Below are 23,715 nucleotides of genomic sequence, written 5' to 3'. Positions count from 1 at the left end.
CTGATCGTGTTGGTCCGTTCGTCTGTTAGCAGGAGCGTTTAACCAAAATTATGAAACTTTGTGGAAAGGTTTCATCAATGTCAAAGGTCACCAAAACATTCCTAAAATTTAAAAAATATCAATGAATTTTTCATCTGTTATGATGAAATTTGGTACTCAGGTGCAAACAATTATTGTTAGTAATTAATTGTCTTTTTCTATTTTAAATTAAAATGCAAAGTGAATTACAAACCCTACACAAAAATCACACACACATATACATTTCATATCTCTGCAAATGTTTGGTTTTCTTTTTTCGAGGATGCTTTTAGGGTCCATAACCTGAATATCATATATCCAGACTATCTATGCCATTATCTGTTCATGTGGACCTCATTTTTTAAAATAAAAATATAAAATCAGATTTTAATGTTTTTAAAAGCCAATAAAATTAATTTCTAGTCGTTGTGATCTAGTAATTTATGATGGAGTGTGACAGCATTGGGCAGGATCTATTGCATTGTAGTAGTAGAAAATTTGGGGTGGGAGAGGTATGCGCTCTACTGAGGTCTATTCTAGTTCTATTCTTGGCTCTGTGTGATCATTGAGTGGATATTCTTAATATGGTCAACTCTGACTGAGGAAAAACATCCTATCCACTTGATGTGCACAGCTAAGCTGTTGTTTAGGAGGGGCAGCCAATGAGAAGAAAGTTGGGTTAAAGAGAGGGGAACGAGTTAATAAATAATAATTAATAACGATTATTTTGAATTGTGACTATTATAATTGGTTGTGACTCATTCAGTTTTATCATAGATTCCAACGATAAAATTATACAGCAGGAAATTTGCATAACAGGTCCTCTTTAACAACTTCTCCTTATTATGAAATCTGATTCAAATCAACTCCAGTTGGATTCACGCACGCTGACCACAGATCTGTATAACTTTTTGTTTCAGCATTTCTTTCTAGAAACTATTTTCTTCTTCTGAACATCCTGGACAGAAAATTATAACACTAATGCCATGCATGTTTTTGCTCCCTGTTTATATAAATAAAACATTGTTTTGGTTGGTCTTAATTCAATGGAAAAAATTTCCAAATGTATCCATATTTTGTTCATGTTTCTTTATGCACATACAGCAGTAAAGACTGCTGGATGCTCTGTTTCAGAGTCTTATCTCATGTTGTGTTTGTAAGTGTAGTATATGAGAAAATGTACATCAATTCAAGCCCTAAGTGGCTTTTGCATCTTCAAATACATCAATATCAATCAGTTTTTGTTCAAGAAAAAGAAATGTGTACTTTGTACACAAATCCCTGTTAAATAATGCCTCCCACAGGCCTGTTAAATAATATGTGTTAAATAATGCCTACCATTTTTCCTAGGGAGAAGAATCGCTGTCTTCCCAGGAAAATGGCAGCATCAGTCGTTCCAGTAAATGTGCTAAAAAGAACATATATTTACATACAAGTGCCAAAGCTGATGTCAGCTGATGTTATAAAACAACAAATTCAATGCAAATATTGAGAAATGAATTCTATACAATTAAACTGCATTTCCAGTGAGACTAAATATAGTCGCCACTGGACTAAAGTCACTCTTTGAAGGGCATTTCTGCCTGCTATTTCTAGTCAAAGTCATGCTCATGCTGTATTAATGTAATAATAAAGACAGCTGGGTCAAGTAATGGCTTTTTAAGTGATGGTTTGATTACTGCTACCTTAAAGGCCTGTGGTACATAGCCCAATAATAAAGATAGGCTGATCATAGATAACTCAGAAAAGTCAATCAGAGTAATAAATACCAGCAGTGCTGAAAGCAGCTGAACATGAAAATAAATCTTTGAGATGGTTATGAATAATTTTTTCTCTAATGTCTAAAATTTTATTTGTAAAGAAATCCATGAAGTCACTACTAGTTAAAGTGAAAGGAGTATTCAGCTCTACAGAGCTCTGACTCTTTGTCAGCCTGGCTACAGCGCTGAAAACAAACCTGGGGTTGTTCTTATTTTCTTCAATTAATGATGAGTAGTAAGATGTCCTAGCTTTACAGAGGGCTTTTTTATAGAGCAACAAACTCTTTTTCCAGACTAAATGTGCATCGGTGAATGAAAGAGCAAGTTAGTGAGATGCCATTCCCTCTCCAGTTTACAGGTTATCTGCTTTAAGCGGCACGTTTAGGAATTACACCACAGAGTCAGACATTTTTGATTTGAGACTTTTTTTTCAGAGGAGCCACAGTATCCAAAGTCGTACACAGTGAGGATGTAAAACTATGAAAGAAATTACTTGCCACTTAAAAACATAATTACTTCCTTTATGTTTGCTCCTCTTCTAAAGTACCTTGACCACAACACATGGACATCTGCAGCAAAAAAAACCCATTCCAGATCATTCTGGCCCAACTTATCCCCTGAGTTCATGAAAAAATACATAAATTATGTTTTTGCTTGTATGTGATAATAGGATTATCTTTTATGTCATCATCTGTTTTATGTTTGAAGGCACACAATGTGTTAAACCTAATGTAATGAGCCTGTTTTGAAAATGTAAGGAGTAGAAAGTAGAGATATTTGTGTTAAAATGTACAGAGTAAAAGTAAAAATTTGTCAGAAAAATAAATACTCAAAGTACAGATATCTGAAAAGTTTACTTAAGTACAGTGATAAAGATTTTGTATGTTGTTACTTCCCATCTCTGCATATTTATGTGGCAACGAGTTGCGTATCACCAAGGTAAAGATGGTTCGATAAGAATACAAAGTTGTTGAAAAAGACGCTCTGAATTCAACACATGGCTTTAGACCCTCTCCTGGAACAAAAGAGGGAATTAGCAGTGACAATGACCACAGTACAGCCCAAATGTCCTTTTTGCTCAATCTTAGTCCTGAAACACTCCTTAGAGTGGAAAACCTGTCTGCTCGAGACAACGACTCCTTTTGTATGAGGCTGTTAATGTGCTGCATCAAAGGCCAGGGGCAAAGGTCTAACAGGCCAAAGATAAATTTCAAGACAAATTTATTATTGTTTAATGAACTGAATGGGGCCATGGGTAACCTTATGGATCGTACACTGTGTTTCATCTTTACCCATAAAAGGACTGCTGCTGATGCTTTGTCGAGACTTGACCACACATACTGTTCGCAAAATCACACACACACACACACACACACACACACACACACACACACACACACACACACACACACACACTCTATTCCTGTTTTTTGTCCCAGACTATCTTCACCTCTCGCCCTTGTTGTTACAACTCACTGTTTCCACTCAGTCCTATCCGAGAAGATTGATCTTCTCTATGATAGTTCTTTCCATCTTGAGAGAATGAATCATCTCAGCTTTCACCTCTGTTTTCACAGCTTGCAGCAGAGGTCTGCATGATGAACACTGTTAGTCATCTGCTGAACTTCTGCCACACAGTTATTTGCCTACAGCAGGTGTACACTGTCAAGGTTACAAGGGTAATGAAAAGACAATATATACGTGTGATCTGTGATCTACTGTGGCTAACACCCACAGCACATGGAGCAAAGTCTCAACTTGGAAATGGCACTGTACGTGACAAACTATCTGGGAACAGATTGATCTGCGATGAGCTCTGTTGCAGGCGAGGCTCACATAGGGCTTTCTGTTCTCTAACCTACTGGGGATGTAGCCTCACAAATACCACGAGTATTTATGGAAGGCCTGGGTGTCATGGCAACTGGGGGATTGTGTGTAAAACGCAGAGGGGAATGGAAAGGCCAAGCTATACACAAGTACTGATTGCACTGTATTTAAAGAGGAATGGCAATCCATTTGAAATAACAGATTACCATGCTCCTTGTCCACCCGTCATGGTTCAGTTTTGTGTATATGAAACAAGATTATGTGTGAAACACTCCTTTCCTTTCCAAACACTCTTTAAGGGCAAAAACACAAAAAAAAAACCAACAAATAACGATCTAACTAGAACACAGAACAGTGATACCTTGAATGACACTTCCACCTTAAAAACTCACTTCATGCCAATTTTGAAGTGGACTTGTTATGCTTTACCATATTTTAATCATGTATACACTGCTGCTGCTGGCTTTGAGTGCAGAAACCACAGAACTGCTGTTTCAACCTCTTGTTTCCACGGGCAGACAATCAGATGAAAGCTGGCTTGCCGGTGAAAACATTAACCCTTCATAATTTGTTGTTATTGTGTTCTCCCAAGGCTTGGCAGTCGAGGGACAAAGGAAATACTCTTTCTAACCAACAGAGCCATTTACATTTTTCTGAAAAAGCTTTTTTTTATTGACTCCAAATCACAAGGTTGGGATAATGGTTTGGGGCTAGGGTTGGGGTCATAACCAGTGATAACTTAAACCTCATAGGGTTAAAGAAAGGGTGGCCTTAAATGGAGAGGAGCTAATATTGGCTTGTTTGAGACAATGGATGAACCTAGGGGTCACACCAAGACACAGTGTAAACGAGGATTATTTTGAGCTGCGAGTCATGCAAAGCTAATCCAAAGACAAAAATATAGAGCTGTAAATGAGAATAAGAGGTTTAGATGTTTGGGTCTGTTTGAGAAGTCACCCCTTCATAAAGAAATTATAATGCCAGTTTGGAGCAGTCTGGATGTGCACAGGAGGGAAGATAAGTCAAACAAAGTTACTTCATGAGGTAAAGGCTTTTGATTTTATGAGCCAACAGCATTTGAACATTTTGACCACAACTTGTAAAAATAGATTAAAATGTAAAGAAGCAGGAAAGTATGCGACCTGTTCAGCTGATGTAAAGTTCACCAGGTATAGCAGGCTACATCATTCATCACACAATTTAGTCCTGATTTTGTGTTCTTCAGCTCGGCCTTACATTCTGTTAATACTGCTCTGCAGACCCAGGTCCTGTCTGTCGCTCCGTTTATGCTGCACGTTAAGCATCATGGTTTAAACAAGTGTGACGTCTTTGGATAGTTACAGCCACAGGACTTTACAACGTTTCTTATGTGATATGTGTGAAAGTTGCACAGTGAACCTTATGAAGCTTATAAACTTAGGTGTGATGTCACAAAGCCACCTTGTCCAAATTTGCCCTTCACTCAGTGTCATTGGTTTCTAGCAGCAAAGTTTGCACATACACCAGTCTGCACAGTGAATCTCACAGTCCAGTAACAAGTGGAAGGACGCTTTAAATTTCTAATTAAGTTCCCCTACTTTTAGGAGAAAAACCTTTTCATTAATACATGATAGTGTTGCATCATGCATTAATCACTTATACTTTCATGAAATAATGAAAGTTACTGATAGTAAGCTGGCCACTGGTGGCTGCTTTTTCCAGGTCACAAGTTGACTTCACCCTCTGGTTCAGTATCTTCAGGTCTCCCTGGTCTTTAATGTGGATCTGTTTCTGACTGACATTAAGTATAAATTGGTCAGAAGTATATTGGAAAAGTCAGGAAAATAGGCCCCTAAATATGTTTATGGATAATCTAATGAATCTATTAAACAAACATGCTCCACTTAGGAAGCAATCAGTGAAGAGATGATAGCTGATGATGAGTTAAGATCAGCCGGAGCGGGGGGAGGGGGGGTGCTCAGACACTGGTTGTGTTTCTAACAGAAGACATAACAGTAGGTTAAGAAATAACACAGCTAAAATCAATCATAACAAAAAGAGGCTACACATGAGGTATCATAGATAGATGAAGCTGTCTAGGCCACTCTGAATCCTACCTGTTTGTTCAAATGTGCAAATGAACCAAATTTAAAGTAGCTTACTTTGGTAATAAATAAATAATAATAATAAATTAAATAAATAATAATAAGCACCCCAAAAGCTTTAAAAAATACTGACAGTTGAAAAAAAAAGAGAGAGAGAATAAAAACAAAAGTTTCAGCTTGTGTGGCTGTCAGTCCGGTGTTTACCTCAGCTGTCAGTAAGGCTGGTGAGAAGCATCCACCTTCATTTACTCTGGAGAAGCTGTAAAACCTAAGTTGAGCTCAATATGAGAAGAACCTCTTCTTTATTCTTTAGCTACATCCAGCAGTCAGCACTCAGAGATGTAATTAATAATATCCAAGGTGTTTCAGAAATTTCTTTCTGCATCACTTTTTTTTTTTTTTGCTTCTTAATGGCAAAAGCAAACAAAAATTCTCTGTTTTTCTCTTTGTCTTTTCTTTATTTTGGGGGGATTTTCACTCCATAGCTTGGGGCCCTCGAGCAAAATAGCAACATAAAGAAAGATAAGTCACCAGGTGACAGGTGTTTGATGCATTTTTTTTAAGTTACACTTTTTTTTACAGTTTGAAAATGAAAAGAATTACTTACAGCAATGATAATGACAAATTAATGTCTTTAAAACGTCTATGTTCATGTTCCTTTATCTTGTCAAAGCCACATGCTGGACAATAGTGAAAGCCCTTTGTTCAGATAACTGAGGTTGTGTTGTGGGTTGTTATTTGCCTCGCTGAAACAATTGTGCTAGCTCATGTTAGCAACATGTTTTGCTGATACAGCATTAAGCCTCTTGTCTGATAGAAATAGTGTTGTTATGAAATCATTTTTAGTTTCCCGAAAGAGAAACAAATAAAAACAGTCTTCTTCCTCACATGATCACAACATTGCTTTAATAATGTGACAGCAGAGAGCTGGTGCTCAGCAGAGTCTTTGGGAAATAAACAGCTGAATCCAGTGAATGTCTTTAACATGATAACATAGAAATAGAAATACCAGCAAGCATTTATTAGACATGTTACTACATGATTTTTTTTTTTTTTATAAAGTGTAATTTAGTTACTTTAAAATAGCTATAAGCAATATTTTTCTAATAATGTTACACATTGTGACATCTCAGAGAGTCACTTTTTGGCAACAGCAGAGAGCTATTTACACAGAAAAGCCTCTGAAAGGTCTCGGCGCACTACTTGCTCAGCAGCAAACAGCCACAGGCTCAGAGTGACACTGGTAAACATGTAGTGGACAAGTTTGCAGCTAAAGGGCCAGATCTTCCCTTAGGAGTTGGTGAAAATCAGAAACCAAGCAAAAAGAGTGAATTTTACACTTCTAATAAGCAGTTCTTCTGAAAGAATCTATTTTGTCCCACAGCAGGATCTGTTTTCTAACAAAAGTCATTTCAATGCCAAAGCTGAACAAAACCAGTTAAACTGAAACAGATAATCAAAATGAGGGTTAAGTCCCAAAATGGGTGTTGAGCTGAAGTCTGCTAGTTGGTTGTGTGCATGTTCTATCAGCCCTCCAGCGTCATTCTGTGGGCTTTTGTTGCCCTTTATTGCTGTTTAAAAGTAGAAACAGTCTATTCAATTTTCCTGCTCAGTAATGTGGTGTGGCCACTGTGAAAATGAGGTCATATAATTGACCTATAGTTGGTGGAGAAGGCCGATTATTAGTTAAATGTTTGGGAAATGTATGGGAATGGCGACTGTTGATGGCTGTGATTAAATTTACTGACTCTATATTAATGATAATGCTGCTAAGTGACAGCTGCTAACAGCTGCAGTTTACAAGGTCACATTTTGCATCAAAAAGTGCACCTTGTGTTGCCACTATGATGCAATTGAACATAGATTGTAAATAAAAGGATGATATGATGGAAGTTTATTAAAGGAATCAGATTGTATAAATAATCATTAGAAAAAACTAAAAGACTTTCACTTAATTTATGGTTTCACTAAACAATTAAATTTCAATTTATGGTCTTTAATGCCAGTTTCAGATCTTATTAAATATATCATGATGTTGACTTTGTGATTTATTGGCCCATTCAAAGTAAAACTGACAATAAAGCTGGTTGTACTTTAGCATGTGGCTGCCCTGCAATTCAAAGGATGACCGTGCAGAGTCACCGTTTGCTCAGTTACAGCCACAGCTCGCTCATCATATCCAGTTTCAGAAAACCAAGACAGCAAATGCCAAACTGCTGAATGTGAGGCTTCAGAATGGTAATTAGCAAACCGGTGGGTAATTTCATGGTAGCTGTGTCCATGTTTCAGATATAATCTATAGATTTACACAAAGTTTAGACTGTTACCTTTTTGAAGAGGTTCAATCAGTTTAGCAGAATATCTGATCAGAAGACTGTCTTTGTGTCTGTAAATGTTTAACACTGCAGATCATGACTGAGTAAACAACAGCATTTCCAGTTATCTAAAAGGGGAAATTTAAAAAAAAGCCACTGATTCAGTTCACACCAGTAACGATTAATTTCAGCCTCACTGTTTTGGTTGTAAAAATTCATGTAGTGAGCACCTGTCACACAATTTGAAGGATTTACACAAATTTCATTTAAATGTTGCTTTTATGTTCATGGACAAATATGCATTTTGATCAAGAAACGGGTCTTTCAAATGGCTGATGTCACCTTCTAATAAGGCTGCAGTGGAATTTAAAAGAATCAGGTGCTCGTGCACCTCTTAATCCTTATGATAAAGTACTGTCTGATGGTAGTGAAAGCCTCATCATCACGAGGCTTTCACTACCATCTTCACAGACCTCGAGTGACCCAGCAGCCATCCTCTTACAGTGCTGTGAACATGACTAACACTATAGCATGGCCATTTAATGTAGTGCACACATGCACAGGTGCTCTTATGCTTTCCTGGTGCTTGAACAGCATTTCAGGGCTCTGCTAAACGTTCCCCTTCAGCCTCTGTCCTTACACTCCCTGCCAGGACTCAGCCTCTTCTTCTGTGTTTGTGCTTCTCTCTCATTTTCTCTCTTGATCCTCTCCTCCCAATTGGCTCTGCTCTCTCTGCTTGCTTGTCGTGTTCTTGCAGACAAGGCTGGAGCAGAGAGTCACTAATGTTTATCAGCATGCAAGTGGATGCTGTCAAGGAATAAATAACCATCGCATTTGGTGATTGCTTGATGAGATGTAATTAGGCATGCCGATTGGAGATTAATCACGAGGAGTCAGCCGTCTCATTCTAAAGCATTACTCTCAAAGAGGCATCCTGGGATTAAAAGGGAGTGACTTGAAGATGTGCAACATACACTCATAAGTGAGTGCTTTATAAATTATAGATATAAGTATAATAATGTCAGAGTTAGAACTGAAGACACACCACACATGTTCAGTAAATCTTACACCCTGGTTCAAAACAGTTCAGCACTTGGAGGAATGTTTTTCCTTGATTTTGCTCTTGCAGTGTAACTCCCTGATAAAGGTCACTCTATTAGGGTTGCTAAAAATTTTAAAAGGTCAAAAACATTTTTAAATGATTTTCTTTCTGAAAAAGAATGACCTGACCTGGCGATGATGTCTGACTCTGTTACCTGATACTACCTGATCGAACTACACTATTGATCCTGTGTTTTGCTGAACTGTTTTGCGGTCAGCTGGTTCCTACAGAACAATGAGTCTGAGGCATTTTGGTTTTTAATCCATCTCCACCCAAACACATGTCACTCTCACTGTTGGATAAACCTCCTGAACTACAAAATGATACAACCCTTTACCAAAAAAAAAGCCAAATGGGCATCTCTGTTTCAGTTTGTTTGTTTTTTAAACAAAAAAGGAGACAAGGAAAGAAATTCTTCAAGTAGCAAAGGATAGATGTGTGGATGCAAAAAATACTTAAGGGTGGTTAAAGGTTAAACAGCAAAGAGAGACGCACTGGTCACAGAAAAAGAAAAATGGAAGCAAGAGAAGCAGACAGACACGAGAGAGGAGGGAGCACGAAGAGTAATCACAAGAAAGTCTGTCCTACCTCTGGCCATTGCTGCTCTCACTACAGTCCAAGTAACATCCTTGTTTAGTCATTTAGAGGAGACCGAGCTAGTCAGACAGACTGACAGTCAGTCAGCAGGCTCCTGGGATGTGGAGTCGCAGCTAGACTGGACTGGTGTCTGGTTCCCAATGAGCAGGCAGCAGCCGTCGACTTGTCCTCTGTTCACACAAACACTCAGCTACATGCAGCACGACAGCAGAGGCACCGACTGGAGCCTCAGCAGAGACAGCAGCAACATCCCTCCCATCCAGCCTGAATTAATTAAGCCTTCTTTTCACTCTCTGCTGCTCTCTCTCTCTCTCTCCCTCCCTCCCTCCCTCCCTCCCTCTCTCTCTCTCTCTCTCTCTCTCTCTCCCTCCCTCTCTCTCTCTCTCTCTCTCTCTCTCTCTCTCTCCCTCTCTCTCTCTCTCTCTCTCTGTGTTTCTCCTTCCCCGTGTTCAGCTTCCTCTCTTCTCTTCCTTTTCTGTCTCTCTGATCAACAGCTGCGTTTGTCTTCTCTTCCTCTTCTATTCTACTGCCGGTGACTACAGTTAAATCAGTCTTTTAAAATACAAAGAGAAGAAATATAATAAACTACTTTTTCATAAAAATTTTGCCTATATAAGACAGAATGCACAATGAAATATTATTTATACTAGTCTTATTGGTTATGGTTTCTCTTTTTCCGTTGTTGGTTTTAATTATTATATTATATAATTTCTGTTTCTTTTATGGAGTTAAGGTTTTGGTTTTTTTTTTATTATTCTGTTCTTTGCTTTGTTCACCATGCAGCAGACAATGTGTAGATAATGTAAATCTTATAAACACTTTATTAACACATTATGGCTGTTTGGTTATAAATCTGATTATTAATCTAATGAATTGTCAGTGTATAAAATACTAATAATGTAGTTTGGTTTATTTTCAAGCGGAGAAAACTCCAAGCAAACCAAATGTGTCGCTACATTCAGTCTGCTTATTGGCCAGATGTCTCTGGGGTCAGAGCATCAAAGGTAAATACAGAAGGTGCTGTGCTCTGGACTAGTGAGCTCTCAGTTCATTTTACAGTTAGTTGCTACACTTTGTGTATGCTGCACATCTATGGTACTCATCCCAGAATTCAAAGCATACCTGGAAATGAGAAGGTGTTTAGTTCAGACTTGGTGTTCACCTGGTACTTGTGTCAGATCACAATCTCACCACAAACAAATCACTGTGGAGTTCATTTGGAACTGGCCAGAAGCCACCAAAGAGTATGGCTGATTTGGTCTGCACCCTAGTGCAATTACCATGTTCACATCTGAATAAATGAACAGCAGACCTGAGTTCAGTTTAGACAGGCTAAACTGCAAGTGTGAAAACGCCTTAAGTCATCACCTGTGATGAACCTAACCCTTATTCTAATGATAATCCTTCGCTATTTTTTTGATTTTCCTCCAAAATCTTGGCAATCAGGGGACAAAGAAAAGCAATCTAACAGACTTGCACTAAAAACCTTTCCAAATAAGTCTTTTGGCTTTTCTCTAAAACACAGGAATGGGGCTAAGGTTTGGAGCTGGGGTTGGTCATCACTGATGATTGACAGAAATTAAGTGAAGTATTTTTAGTTCATGTTCCAAAATTTAAAATTTTATAGATTCAGAATATAATGGGACAAAAAGTATATATGTGTATATAGATGCAAAGCTCTACTAAAAAATCTCAAAAAGCAAGAATTTGGACATTTCTCTGACCAAGACACAATGTAGCACTTACTTTGGGGGGAAGATGCTATGCAAGAAGCAAAATATAGAAAAGTATGTCAAAGCTCTGGGGAAACCTAGCAATGCAAGAAGACATGAAACTATACTGAACTCACTGAAAACTGCCTCCTCATTTATATTTTCTTCTGCAGTTCTCACCATTACCATTACATGATCTTCCTGTATGTCTCACACCCACGCATGTACTCGATGTGCATCCGGCACAGGTTGTCATATAAGGCTAAAGGTGTCACAGTTAATGTGTTGGTCTGTTGTTGCGTAATGTTGAATAATGGCAGCTTTGTCTATCTGTCTATTCCGCCTTATATCCCATCTCTTAGCTGATTTTATTTTACACACAGACACACAGCCTGATACACACACACACACACACACACACACGCACACGCACACCTACACAAACACAGTTTGGTGTGTTGTCTAATCTCACACAATTCTGCATGGTTTCCTGCTGTTGGAGATGTGAGCTAAAAGAGGCTGATCCCCAGGGAAAGAAGAGAAGCATGCTTTTTTTTCTTTTCTTCATCTCCCCCTCCAGTCCTTCTCATATTTCCATCTTCCTGTTGGCCTGGAACTTATACCAAGTTTTTTATAATTGTTGGTTATTTTTTAACTCTATATGACAAAAGAGCTGCAGTTAAAAGTGGCAGTAGAGAGGGAGATTGAAAAAGTCATAGATGGGGCAATCCTGATGATGGGAACTCTGTGTAAGGTCCAGCAAAAAAGCCTACAGGCCACTAACTAATCTAAAAAGGGAGACTGGCTCTCCAGCTGCTTTGGTGCTTTGGAGCACAGTGATATGTGATTGTGTTGGGGCAGAAAAACAAAACTTGTTCCGAGTTTCTACCACTTCCCAAAGAATGTCTGACATCCACTGATAACTTTCAAGTGCACAATGGTGGATGTGAGGGAGGGATGAAGGGGCTATTGAATGTCACCCATGATGATATAACTGTGCAGCCAATGGTCACATGGTGTGGATAAAGTCACATTCTGCTAATTGGAGGCTATCAGCCACCAACAATAAGTGAAAACAAAGGGAAAAAAGGAAAGTAAAAGAAAAAGAAATGATTTTCAGCTTAATTTGAGTAGCAGGCAAATAAAAATAGCAGAATATTGCCCCTGTGATCAGAGGCAGATTGTTTTTGTCTGTCTAATGGTTCACTGACATCTCCATTACACACTGGCTCAGAATAGCTCAGCTGGTAGAGTTCTTAAAAAGATCTTGTGAATGATTTTACAGTACGTCAACCCCGTCTCCTACAAATTAGGCTCGGGCATGTGCATGGATTATTTTCAATGGCAACTTTATTTTTTCCAAGGTAGTAAGTGCTACTCTGTGTTTTTGTCCTACACACGTCACTCATTGGTTTGTGGGCTACTGTTATGAAAACTCAAGTTTGGCAGTTTGGCCTTGGCCATATTGGAGTTATCAACTCTCTTGCTATTTTGTTAGCAAGCTGCATCCATGATTTAACATCTTATTAAATAATGCACTAATTTGGTTTGCAAAAAAATTATTGAGCAAGCCTAAACTAGCCATTCAGTGAATTGCAAGAATGCAGTATTGCTGCACTGGTTTCATCTTTCAGTCACAATGGTTGCTAAAGAAAAATAACTGATTTTCTTTGACTGCCTCAGAGCAGCAGAAGCACTCCTTGAACACTAAGCTGACAGCATCCACATTTAGCTGCTAAATATTCAACTGGGTTCACCTTCTCCTCTCCTTACCATGTATGTGTGCTACTTTTCTACTAAGCAGACTGTGTATGGAGGCTTTTAAAAGGTGCCTGCTATGTCTAAATTTAACACTGTGAAACCTGAAAAGTGACAGAGGAGCAAAGTTTGAGGGCAGACAGCTAAATATTAAGCTCGAGCTCCAATAATCATAGGGGATTGAAGCAATAACTGTGACTGATTAAATTGTTTTCACATTTTGATGTGAAACCGTAAACCATTTGCCATTAAAACAGAACCTGCCATCACTGAAAAGCTCATCAAAAAGTTACAATTTCAATGGATTCAGTGATTTCGGTTATATATTATCCAGTGGTATTCCATCAGGGCAAGCAACACAGCTAGTGCTTGCCCTGTTGAATCTAAAAGTAGACATCAAATGAGATAAACCAAAGTAAAAACATTCTCTTTCATTTGCATCCATCCAGTAAAGTACCACCATCTTGTGGCGGCAAATGGATATTGCCTCTGGAAGCTAGTACGTATGGAAGCTTGTTTCCGCCACAAAAGAAAAAAAAATTCCCATCCATACCTAGAAATTTCGAGTTATTAACTCAAGTTACCAAGTGATAGATGGCGTTTTTTGTTTTTTTTGTGGTGGAAATAAGCTTCCATAAGTATGACTCTGAGCCACTAGAATATATGGTTTCTGTCATTTACATGAGTGTTTTGGTATCCAATTAATAAAAACTCCTCAGGCTGAGAGGCCAGGAGCTTTTTCTGTTTTTCTGCATGTGTGTATTGTGGATAAACTTCTGGTGTTTGCAAACAGGAGATCAGTGTGCTAGACAAGATGCCCCTGACTGCTTTTTCTGTTCTGAAATCAGTTACGATCTATAGTGCTGTGAAAAATTGCACCCTTCTTGATTGCTTAGTGCCTTGTTAAATGTTTCAGATCATCAAACAAATTTTAATATTAGACAAAGATAACCAGAGTTAATATATAATGTAGTTTGTAAATGATGATTGAAGGGGGAAAAGCTATCCAAGCATGGCTGACTCTGTGTGAAAAAGTAATTGCCCCCTAAATGTAATAACTGGTTGTGCCACCCTTTTGCAATAACTGGCAAACTGAGTCTTTCACATCACTGTTGAGGAATTTTGTCCCACTATTCTTTCCAGAATTGTTGCCAGATTGGAGGGTTTTCAAGCACGAACTGCCTATTTAAGGTCATGCCAAAGCATCTCAATTGGATTTCATTCTGGACTTTGAATAGGCCACTCCAAAACCTCCATTTTGTTTGTTTTTAGCCATTCAGAGATGGACTTACTTTACTTGGATAACCCAAGTACATTTGAGCTTCAGGGTATGAACTAATGGCTGAACATTGTCCTTCAGGATTTGTGGTTCCACCAATTACAGCAAGTTCTCCAAGTCCTGAAGTAGCAAAGCAGCCTCAGACCCACCACCACCACCATCAGATTTGATTGTTGGTATGATGTTATTTTTATGAAATACTGTGTTAGTATTACTCAAACCTTCCAAAAAGTTAAACTTTTTTCTTGTCAGTCCACATTATATTTTCCTAAAAGATTTGGGGATCATCAATATGTTTTGTGGCAAATGTGAAACAAGCTATTGTGTTCTTTTTTGTCAGAAGTGGTTTTCACTTTGGAACTCTCCCATGGATTCTCACTCCTTATTGTTGAATAATGAACACTCACCTTAACTGAGGTAATTCATGCTTACAGTACTGGGTTCTTCTGTGACCTCCTGGATGAGCTGTATGGATGAGGGAAACCACTAAGAAGATATTTGGTGTATTTGGTGGAGAGCCAAAAGAAGACAAGGCGATTTAGTGGTGAAATGAGGAAGTACAGGAAATTATTCAAAGGTAAAGATTAGCAAACAGAAGGTGGGATAGTCAGAGAGATGAAGAAAGTAGATAGGAGTACTGGAAGGCTAGTCCTACAGCAAAGAGAGAGGTGGCAAAGGCTTGTTGAAAGCTCTATGCAAGCCTAGATAAGATAAGATATCTTTATTTTCATTGCACAATACAATGAAACTTTGTTGGAACGATCCTTTAGGTGCCGACATAAATACAAAATATAAAAAAAGATATATAAATAGGATAAATAAGGATCTGGTATTTACAGTGAAAATGGCAATAAAAGGTTTATTTACAAAAAACTGAGTGCAGTGTGCTAAAGTGGCGCAGAGTATGTGAAGGTGGAGCTATAGTCTCTTGGGTTTGATATTGTCAGTGTTCAGTAGTGTGAGAGCTCTATGGTAAAAGCTGTTTTTCAGTCTTATGGTCTGGGCATAAAGTGTCCTGTAGCGCCTCCCAGAAGGCAGGGGGGTGAAGAGGCATGTGTGCTGTCCCTGGCTGTGACCCACCTGGTGCAGTGGGTCCTGTATATGTCCTCTAGTCTGGGGAGCTGGGTGCCAGTGATCCTCTCAGCAGTCTTAATGATGTGCTGGAGAGCTTTCCTGTTGTCTACAGTGCAGCCAGAGTACCATACTGAGATGCAATATGTGAGCATGGACTTAATGGCTGACCTGCAGACACTCACCAGCAGCTGTTGTGGGAGTTATGCTCTCTTCAAGCACCTCAGGAAGTCGATGTGGTGTTGACGATCCAGGTCATGTCATGGCTGATGTTGACCCCTTATGCATAGCCTCCACTCTCTCGCCGCTGATTGTGGTCGGGCAATGGACGAGGGTCCTCAGTCTCCTGAAGTCCACAATCAGCTCCTTCGTCTTTGCTGCGTTGAGGATTAAGTTGTTCTCTTGGCTCCAGCTCTCCAGGTTCTTGACCTCTGTTCTATAGGCAGCCTCCTTGCTGAATGTAATCCTGCCTACCATGATGGTGTCATCTGCAAACTATGATGGTGTTGGTCTCGTGGGTAGGCCTGCAGTCTTGTGTGTAGAGGGAGAAGAGGAATGGGCTCAACACACTGCCCTGTGGTGCGCCGGTGTTCAGGGTGATGTTGGAGGAGACCTGCTCCCCCATGCGTACAGTCGGGAGACTGCTGGTGAGGAAGTCCAGAACCCTGCTGCTCAGGTGTGTGTTGATGCCCAGGAGGTCCAGCTTGGTTGTGAGTTGGTGGGGGGAGATAGTGCTGAAGGCAGAGCTATAATATATGAATAGCATCCGCACATAGCTATCTCGCTGGTCTAGGTGGGTCGAGGCAGAGTGGAGGGCCAGTGACACAGCATCCTTGGTTGACCTGTTCGCCCTGTAGGCAAACTGGTGGTGGTCCAAGGAGGGGGGGGTGCTGTTCTTCAAGTGACCCAGGATGAGTCGCTCGAAGCACTTCATCACCACTGGTGTCAGGGCCACTGGCTGAAAGTCATTGAGAGACCTGATGCCTAATTGTTTTGGCACAGGGATGATTGTCACTGACTTGAGGCACGTGGGGATGGAGGCCTGCTCCAGAGACATGTTAAACAGGTCTGTGAGCACTGCTGTCAGCTCCCCTGCGACATGCTAGCTTGTGAACAACTTGGTTATCCTTCTAGAGGTGCTGGAGGAGGTAGCTAAGCAGACGCCTGGGTATCTTTGCTTAGTCTGCTACCCCCATGAACCAGATGGATGGAACGTCGCACCGTCCAACAAACAGTCTTGATGTCTCTGTATATTTTGGTTGTCTCAAAGGTTTGCTGGGTTTCCAAAGCACCTCTTTAGCTTTCATGCCACCATGCTAGCATTAACCAACACCTGGATATGCCTCACCTCAAAATCACTGTACTAGGGAGCTGGAAGGTTGAAGACTGGCTAATGTTCAGTCCAACAGCATCAGATATGCTTTCTCACACTCACTTCTGTTAGATCAATGCATAGAAAAGCTCAGAATGCAGTGTGAAAAAAAAATCTTTATTTGTTCTGCGCACAGATTTTCAAATACTTTGAGACAATAAAAGGCAAATTTATGTAACAACTTGAAAATTTGAGGTGTTCTTAATCTTTAGATCAATTGTGTATCCGAGACATAGCCTGAAGAAATGTTAATTCTGCTCTATAACACAAAACTGCAGTCAGGGAAAAGAAAGAAATGTCTTGCCAGTGAATATTTCATGAGCAACATTTCCTCACTAATAGAACGTCTCCTGCAACATATTTCTGCTTAAAATTTGTAGTACATAATATCTGACAGACAGTTATCTTTGTAGATATATCTTTATTATGAGAACGCTTCAATTCATGCAATCATTCTTTCTGCACACATTCAGTCATTATTTACAGAAGAAGCCAATAAATGTTTAGTGAAATGAGAAAATGAAAGTAAATCCAAACAAGAAACCTCCTCTACGGTTTCTCCATCAAACTGTTTGTTTTCCATTTATCAAAACTGAATTGTGTGGGCTCGGACACAGGTGGCTTCTAACTGTTCTGGTGATGAGATGAGAGGATGTCAGTCTAGTTTCATCACAGTGAGAGACAGCAGTGGCAACATCAAAAGTTTCATGTTTTCTGAGGAAAGATGTGATGCTCAAATTGAAGGTTTGAAGGTCACAAGGCAGACAGTTTCATGTGTACACCTGCTACAAATCAGAAAAAGGCGATTCACCGACTGCTACAAACTCCAGGTCTTTGCTTCACCCCAGAACATCCTGGTGGTTAAAAGGGCTCCACACCAGGCTCCACTACAGTCTCTTGTTTCACTTCCTCTAAAGCTGTTTCCTTGTCATTATCACAGATATCAGGACATTTTCAGCATTAGTATTTTTACAGTTTGAGTTGTGGCCATAAGTGGAAGTATACACTATATATCTTGCTCACTACACACCACCCACACAAGTATAGTTCCATGGACATAAGAATCTCTGGCTGTCTTCTACAGTGTGTCTTTAGTCCTGTCTCCCTACCATTTGCGGCAAATGGCTACCCCTCCCTGAGCCTGGTTCTGCCAGATATTTCTACCTGTTAAAAGGATTTTTTCGTTCCCACTGTCGCTAAGTGCTTGCTCATAGGGGGTTGTTTGATTGTTGGGGTTTTTTTCTGTATTATTGTAGGGTCTTTACCTTACAATATAGAGCATGTTGAGGCAACTGTTGTTGTGATCTGGCACAATATAAGAAGGAGAAAAAACATAACAGCTGCAAAACAGGAAGTAGGTGGTAGTAATAAATGGATCAAAGCCAGACTTGATTGCTTTAAAAAAAAAAAAGACAATAACACTTTGCTTTTCCATTCCACTGTTTCAGCTCTCTACCACACTGAGCTATTTTTCATCTGGTAACATGGCTATTTTTCGTGGAAAATAATAGCAGCAGTAATCATACACCTCACTGTCTGTCCACGCTACTCATCTGAGCTCCATTCATTTGCATCAACACCTCCCCCACAACGTATGAATCAAATGGCCCAGAAAAACTTGGTCAGGGACGCTCTCAAGAGCCATTGGTAACATTTGCACACATTTCATAATAGAACATACTCAAGGCTGTTAAGTGGCTGATGACTCAATTACTTATCTTTTTTTGTGGCCTTGACATCAAGCAGTGATTCCTCCATCAGCTAGCTTCTAAAAAGGCATACATCATTTAATATATCTCAGAAAGGGTGAGTTCATCTGAAAGCATCTACCTCTAAGAGAATAACTACAGAAGAGCTCCTTCAGAGTTCCAGAACAGTATCCTTCAGAGTTCAATACATACATTTTTTTAAACTTTAATTAGCCAGAAAAATATGACTTTTGGGTGTCCTGGTAAAATCAGGCAGCAGGTCAATCAGCAATGGTTACATAGGTAAGTACCTACAAATAGACACAGCACTATATGCAAAATACGATATGTGTACAAATGCCCATCCATCCATCCATTTTCGCCCACTTATCCAAAGTTAGGTAGCAGTGGCAGCAGGGTTTTACAGATGTTCTTGTGCCCAGTCAAATTTTCTCATTTCTCCTGGGGAATCCCAAGGTATTACCAAGCCAGTGAGATAATACATTCATATAATCTCTCCTGTTGGGGGTGCCCCAAAAAACCTCCAAAGGGAGATGTCCAGGAGGCATCCTAACCATATATCCAAACCACCTCACCTGGCTCCTTTCAACATGTGGGAGCATTCCACCATTTTCAGAGAGCCATTGTCACAGCCTCTGGACCTTGGACTTGGGGTTTTGTGGGTTCATGATTTGCCTTGGGTTGTGAGAAGGTATTTATGTTCAAGTGTTTATGTTCTTATGTTAACCCTATAACGTCGCATGTGTTGTTGGTGACACAGCGTACTTCAAAAGTGCCACCATTCGTGGACTTCCAGCAACAATTACCGTAATAATCCTATATTTGATGTGAAGCACAACTTCACCGCTTTCAGAAACCGTTTGAATTTTTATGATAGGACAAACGGTCACGGAGTTATGGTAATTCAAAGTTCCTTTGATCAGATATGCTCGGTCTTAACCAACTGTTCATGACTACTAGGGGCTAGTAACAGATGCTTCAGTGGCGATCACCCGATGTTATAGGGTTAAAGGCTTGATTTTGTGTTCCCTTCTGTTCCTCCAGTCTTGTCTCTGTTTCTGTCTTTTGTCTCTGTGTAAAGTTCAGATGTTTGAATCACTGTCTTAGTGTTAGTTATTTTCTGTTTTACTTTGATGGTCTCTTGTCTCTCATGCTTTGTAGTTAGTCCTGCTTCCCTGGTCTCGTCTTATGTGATTAGTTCTAGCTGTGCTCCCACCTGTTTCCTCTCCCCTCATTACCTGGTGTGTATTTATTGTCTCCTCTTATCCTTTGTCATGTCCTTCTTCATTGCTGTGTGCTTCCTTGCTGTGTTCTCCCCTAGACTCCTATTTTTATATTCCTAGTTCCAGCCCTTTTGTGTTTTTGTATTTTGGAAAGTCCTCAGCATTAAAGCTGCCTTTTTCAGTTCACATTCTGTCTTCTGTGTCCTGCATTCTGGGTCAAGATCCTGCCTGCCTCACAGCGTTACATGGCAACAATGGTCAGACTTGGTAGTGCTGATTCTCAGCCTAGCTGTTTCATACCCGGCTTCTAATTGCTTGAGTGCATGCTTAAACTCACGCTCTGATGAAGTCAGTGGAACCACTTCATCCACAAAAAGCAGGGATGCAATTCCTCTGATCCCTCTGATGCACTGATGTACATGACAAGGACAAATTCTGCATTGTTCCTTTGCGCCCCCCCCCCCCCCCCCCCCCCCACCCCCCCCCCTTTTTGTAAATTGCAACTACCAACCCAGCCTGCCATTCCACAGGTGCTTTTCCAGGACTCCACGTGACATTAAAGAGGTGTGTCAACCAAGACAGCCCCACAATGTCTAGACCCATCAGCATCTCAGGCAAATCTCATCCAAACTACCCCAGCGACCTCTGCCAGTGTAATTGGTGAGGCTACTTCCAAGTTTAGGAGAACCACAAACATAGCAGAGATTTTGGAGGTCATTAACATTGCCCCGAAGCAGGAAACTGTGGGCCTCTCATGGAGCCAGCCCACGGATGGGAGCTCAGAAGTGAGTGCCTGGTGGCCAGACCTGTGTCCATGGGACTTGGTTGAAGATAGCCTGAAAAGTGAATATATATATATATATATATATATATATATATATATATATATATATATATATATATATATATATATATATATATATATATATATATTCACTTCTGCTTATCCTGTTCAGGGCCGTGGGGCCGTGGGGGGGCTGGAGCCTATCCCAGCTGACATAGGGCGAGAGGCAGGGTACACCCTGAACAGGTCGCCAGCCTGTCGCAGGGTCAACACAGAGAGACAGACAACATCCACACTCACATTCATGCTCTCATTCACACATATGGGTAATTTAGAGTGGCCAATTAACCTAAACCCAGTAAGTGCATGTCTTTGGACTGTGGGAGGAAATCAGAGTAACCAGAGGAAACCCACGCAAACACAGGGAGAACATGCAAACTCCACACAGAGAGAGAGAGAGAGGCCCAGACCAAGGTGGAATCAAACCCAGGTGGTGTGGTGGTTAGCACTGCTGCCTCACAGTTAGAGTACCATCTGGAAGGCCTGGATTAGATGGGTTTGATGGGCCTGGGTTCGATATATATATATATATATATATCCGAACCCAGGCCCATCAAACCCATCTAATCCAGGCCTTCCAGATGGTATTCTAACTGTGAGTAGACCCTACGGGCGGTCTTTTTGCCCTACAAGATTGGGTCAACTACTAGAGGCCTGGGCGCTTGAGGGTCCTGCGCAGTATCTTAGCTGTTCCCAGGACTGCACTCTTCTGGACAGAGATCTCGGATGTCATTCCAGGAATCAGCTGGAGTCATTCTCCCAGTTTGGGGGTCACTGGCCCAAGTGTTCTGATTACCACGGGGACCACTGTTACCATCATCTTCCACATCCTTTCCAGCTCTTCTCTGAGCCCTTGGTATTTATCCAGCTTCTCATGTTCCTTCTTCTTGAGGTTGCTGTCACTTGGTATTGCAGCATCTATCACTATGACATTCTTCCTTTGTTTGTCCACCACTACGATGTCCGGTTGGTTAGCCATCACAAGTTTGTCTGTCTGTATCTGGAAATCCCACAGGATCTTAGCTCTGTTGTTCTCAACCACCCTTGGGGGCGTATCCCATTTCGACCTCAGAACTTCCAGATGTTCCTGTATACTATGTCGGCCACTTGGTTATGGTGTTCCATGTATGCCCTGCCTGCTAGCATCTTGCACCCTGCTGTTATGCACTGGATTGTCTCAGGAGCATTTCTGCACAGCCTGCACCTTGGGTCTTGCCTGGTGTGGTAGACCCTAGCCTCTATCGATCTTGTTCTCAGAGCTTGTTCCTGCACTGCCATGATTAGTACCTCTGTGCTGTCTGTCAGTCCAGCTTTGTTCACCCATTGGTAGGATTTTTCTATGTCAGCCACTTCTTCTATCTGCCAGTGGTACATGCCGTGCAGAGGCCTGTCCTTACATGATGCTTCATGTTCTTCCTCCTCTTCTTTCTTGGGTTTCTGCTGCCTGAGGTACTCACTAAGCACATGATCATTTGTGGCCATCTTCCTGATGTATTCATGGATCTTGATTGTTTCGTCTAAGATAGTGGTTCTGACACTCACTAGTCCTCGGCCACCTTCTTTCCGTTTAGCATTCAGTCTCAGGGTGCTGGATTTGGGGTGAAACCCTCCATGCATGGTAAGGAGATTTCTTGTCTTGACATCAGTGGCTTCTATTTCCTGCTTTGGCCAGCTTATTATCCTAGCACGGTGTCTGGCAACTGGCAGGGCATAGGTGCTGATAGCCCGGATCTTGTGCTTCCCATTCAGCTGACCCCTTAGGACTTGCCTTACTCTTTCCAGGTACTTGGAGGTTACAGCTTTCCTAGTAGCCTCTTCATGGTTCCCATTTGCCTGTGGGATTCCAAGGTACTTGTAGCTGTCCTCAGTGTCTGTAATGTTGCCTTCTGGTCTTGCAATCCCTTCAGTTCTGATTACTTTTTCCTGTCTTAGTTATCATCTGACTACACTTCTCCAGTCTGAATGACATTCCGATATCATTGCTGTAGATCCTGGTGGTGTGGATCAGTGAATGGCTATCTCGTTCACTCCTGGCGTACAGCTTTATGTCATGCATGTAGAGGAGGTGGGTGATGGTTGCTCCATTCCGTAGCCAGTATCCATAGCCAGTCTTGTCGATTATCTGGCTGAGGGGATTCAGGCCTATGCAGAACAGTAGTGGGTAGTATCTCCTTGGTAAATCCCGCACTTGATGTTGACTTGTGTGATGGGCTTGAAGTTGGCCTCTGGTGTTGTTCTCCACATTCCCACTGAGTTCTTGATGAAGGTTCTGAGGGTCCTGTTGATCTTGTATAGTTCTAGGCATTCCAGGATCCATGTGTGCAGCATCAAGTCATAGGCTTTCTTGTAGTCAGTCCAGGCGGTGCACAGGTTGGTCAGTCTGGTCTTACAGTCTCGAGTGACTGCTCTATCTACCAGTAGCTGGTGTTTTGCTCCCCTGGTCTCTCTGCCAATTCCCTTCTGGGTCCCACTCATGTATTGTGCCACATGCCTACTCATCTTAGCTGCTATGATGCCTGACAGGAGTTTCCATGTTGTACTGAGGCAGGTTATGGGCCGGTAGTTGGATGGGACTGGTCCCTTCTGGGGGATCCTTTGGGATCAGGACCAAGTGGCCTTCAGTCAGCCATTCTGGGTGTGTCTTAGCCTCTAGCAGCTGGTTCATTTGTGCTGCCAGGTGCTCGTGGAGTGCAGTTAGCTTCTTTAGCCAGTAGGCATGTATCATGTCAGGGCCTCATGCTGTCCAGCTCTTCATATGTAAGACTTTTCCTGGATGTCTGCCACTGTGATGGTTACTGGAGCCTGTTCAGGGAGGTTGCTCCGGTCTGCTCTCAGATCCACTAGCCACTGAGCATTGGTGTTGTGTATTGCATACTCCCATATGCTATTCCGGTATTGCTCCAGCTCCAGCCTTGGTGGGGATGCTGTTCTCATATTGTTCCCCTGCCACTGACAGTATACCTTGGTTGGTTCGGTGGAGAACATCCGGTTTATTCTCCTGGCTTCTATTTCTCTGGTACACCTCTTCAGGCAGTTAGCCAAGG

General features: G+C 41.1%; 1 protein-coding gene across 2 annotated transcripts in view; it reads right to left on the bottom strand.

Annotated features, from left to right (window-relative positions):
* The window catches only part of dgkg (diacylglycerol kinase, gamma), a 157,304-nt gene extending 147,467 nt beyond the window's left edge, over positions 1-9,837 (bottom strand). For both annotated transcript variants that reach the window (XM_030757799.1, XM_030757797.1), the window contains exon 1: positions 9,695-9,837. The gene's annotated coding sequence lies outside the window, so the exon portion shown is untranslated. The remainder of the gene's footprint in view (positions 1-9,694) is intronic.
* Between the last annotated feature and the right edge of the window lie 13,878 nt (positions 9,838-23,715).

The sequence above is a fragment of the Archocentrus centrarchus genome, chromosome 21, assembly GCF_007364275.1.
Source record: "Archocentrus centrarchus isolate MPI-CPG fArcCen1 chromosome 21, fArcCen1, whole genome shotgun sequence".
NCBI classification, from domain to species: Eukaryota; Metazoa; Chordata; class Actinopteri; order Cichliformes; family Cichlidae; genus Archocentrus; species Archocentrus centrarchus.
Note: the sequence above shows the minus strand (reverse complement) of the source record. Positions and strands in the feature narration are given on the sequence as shown.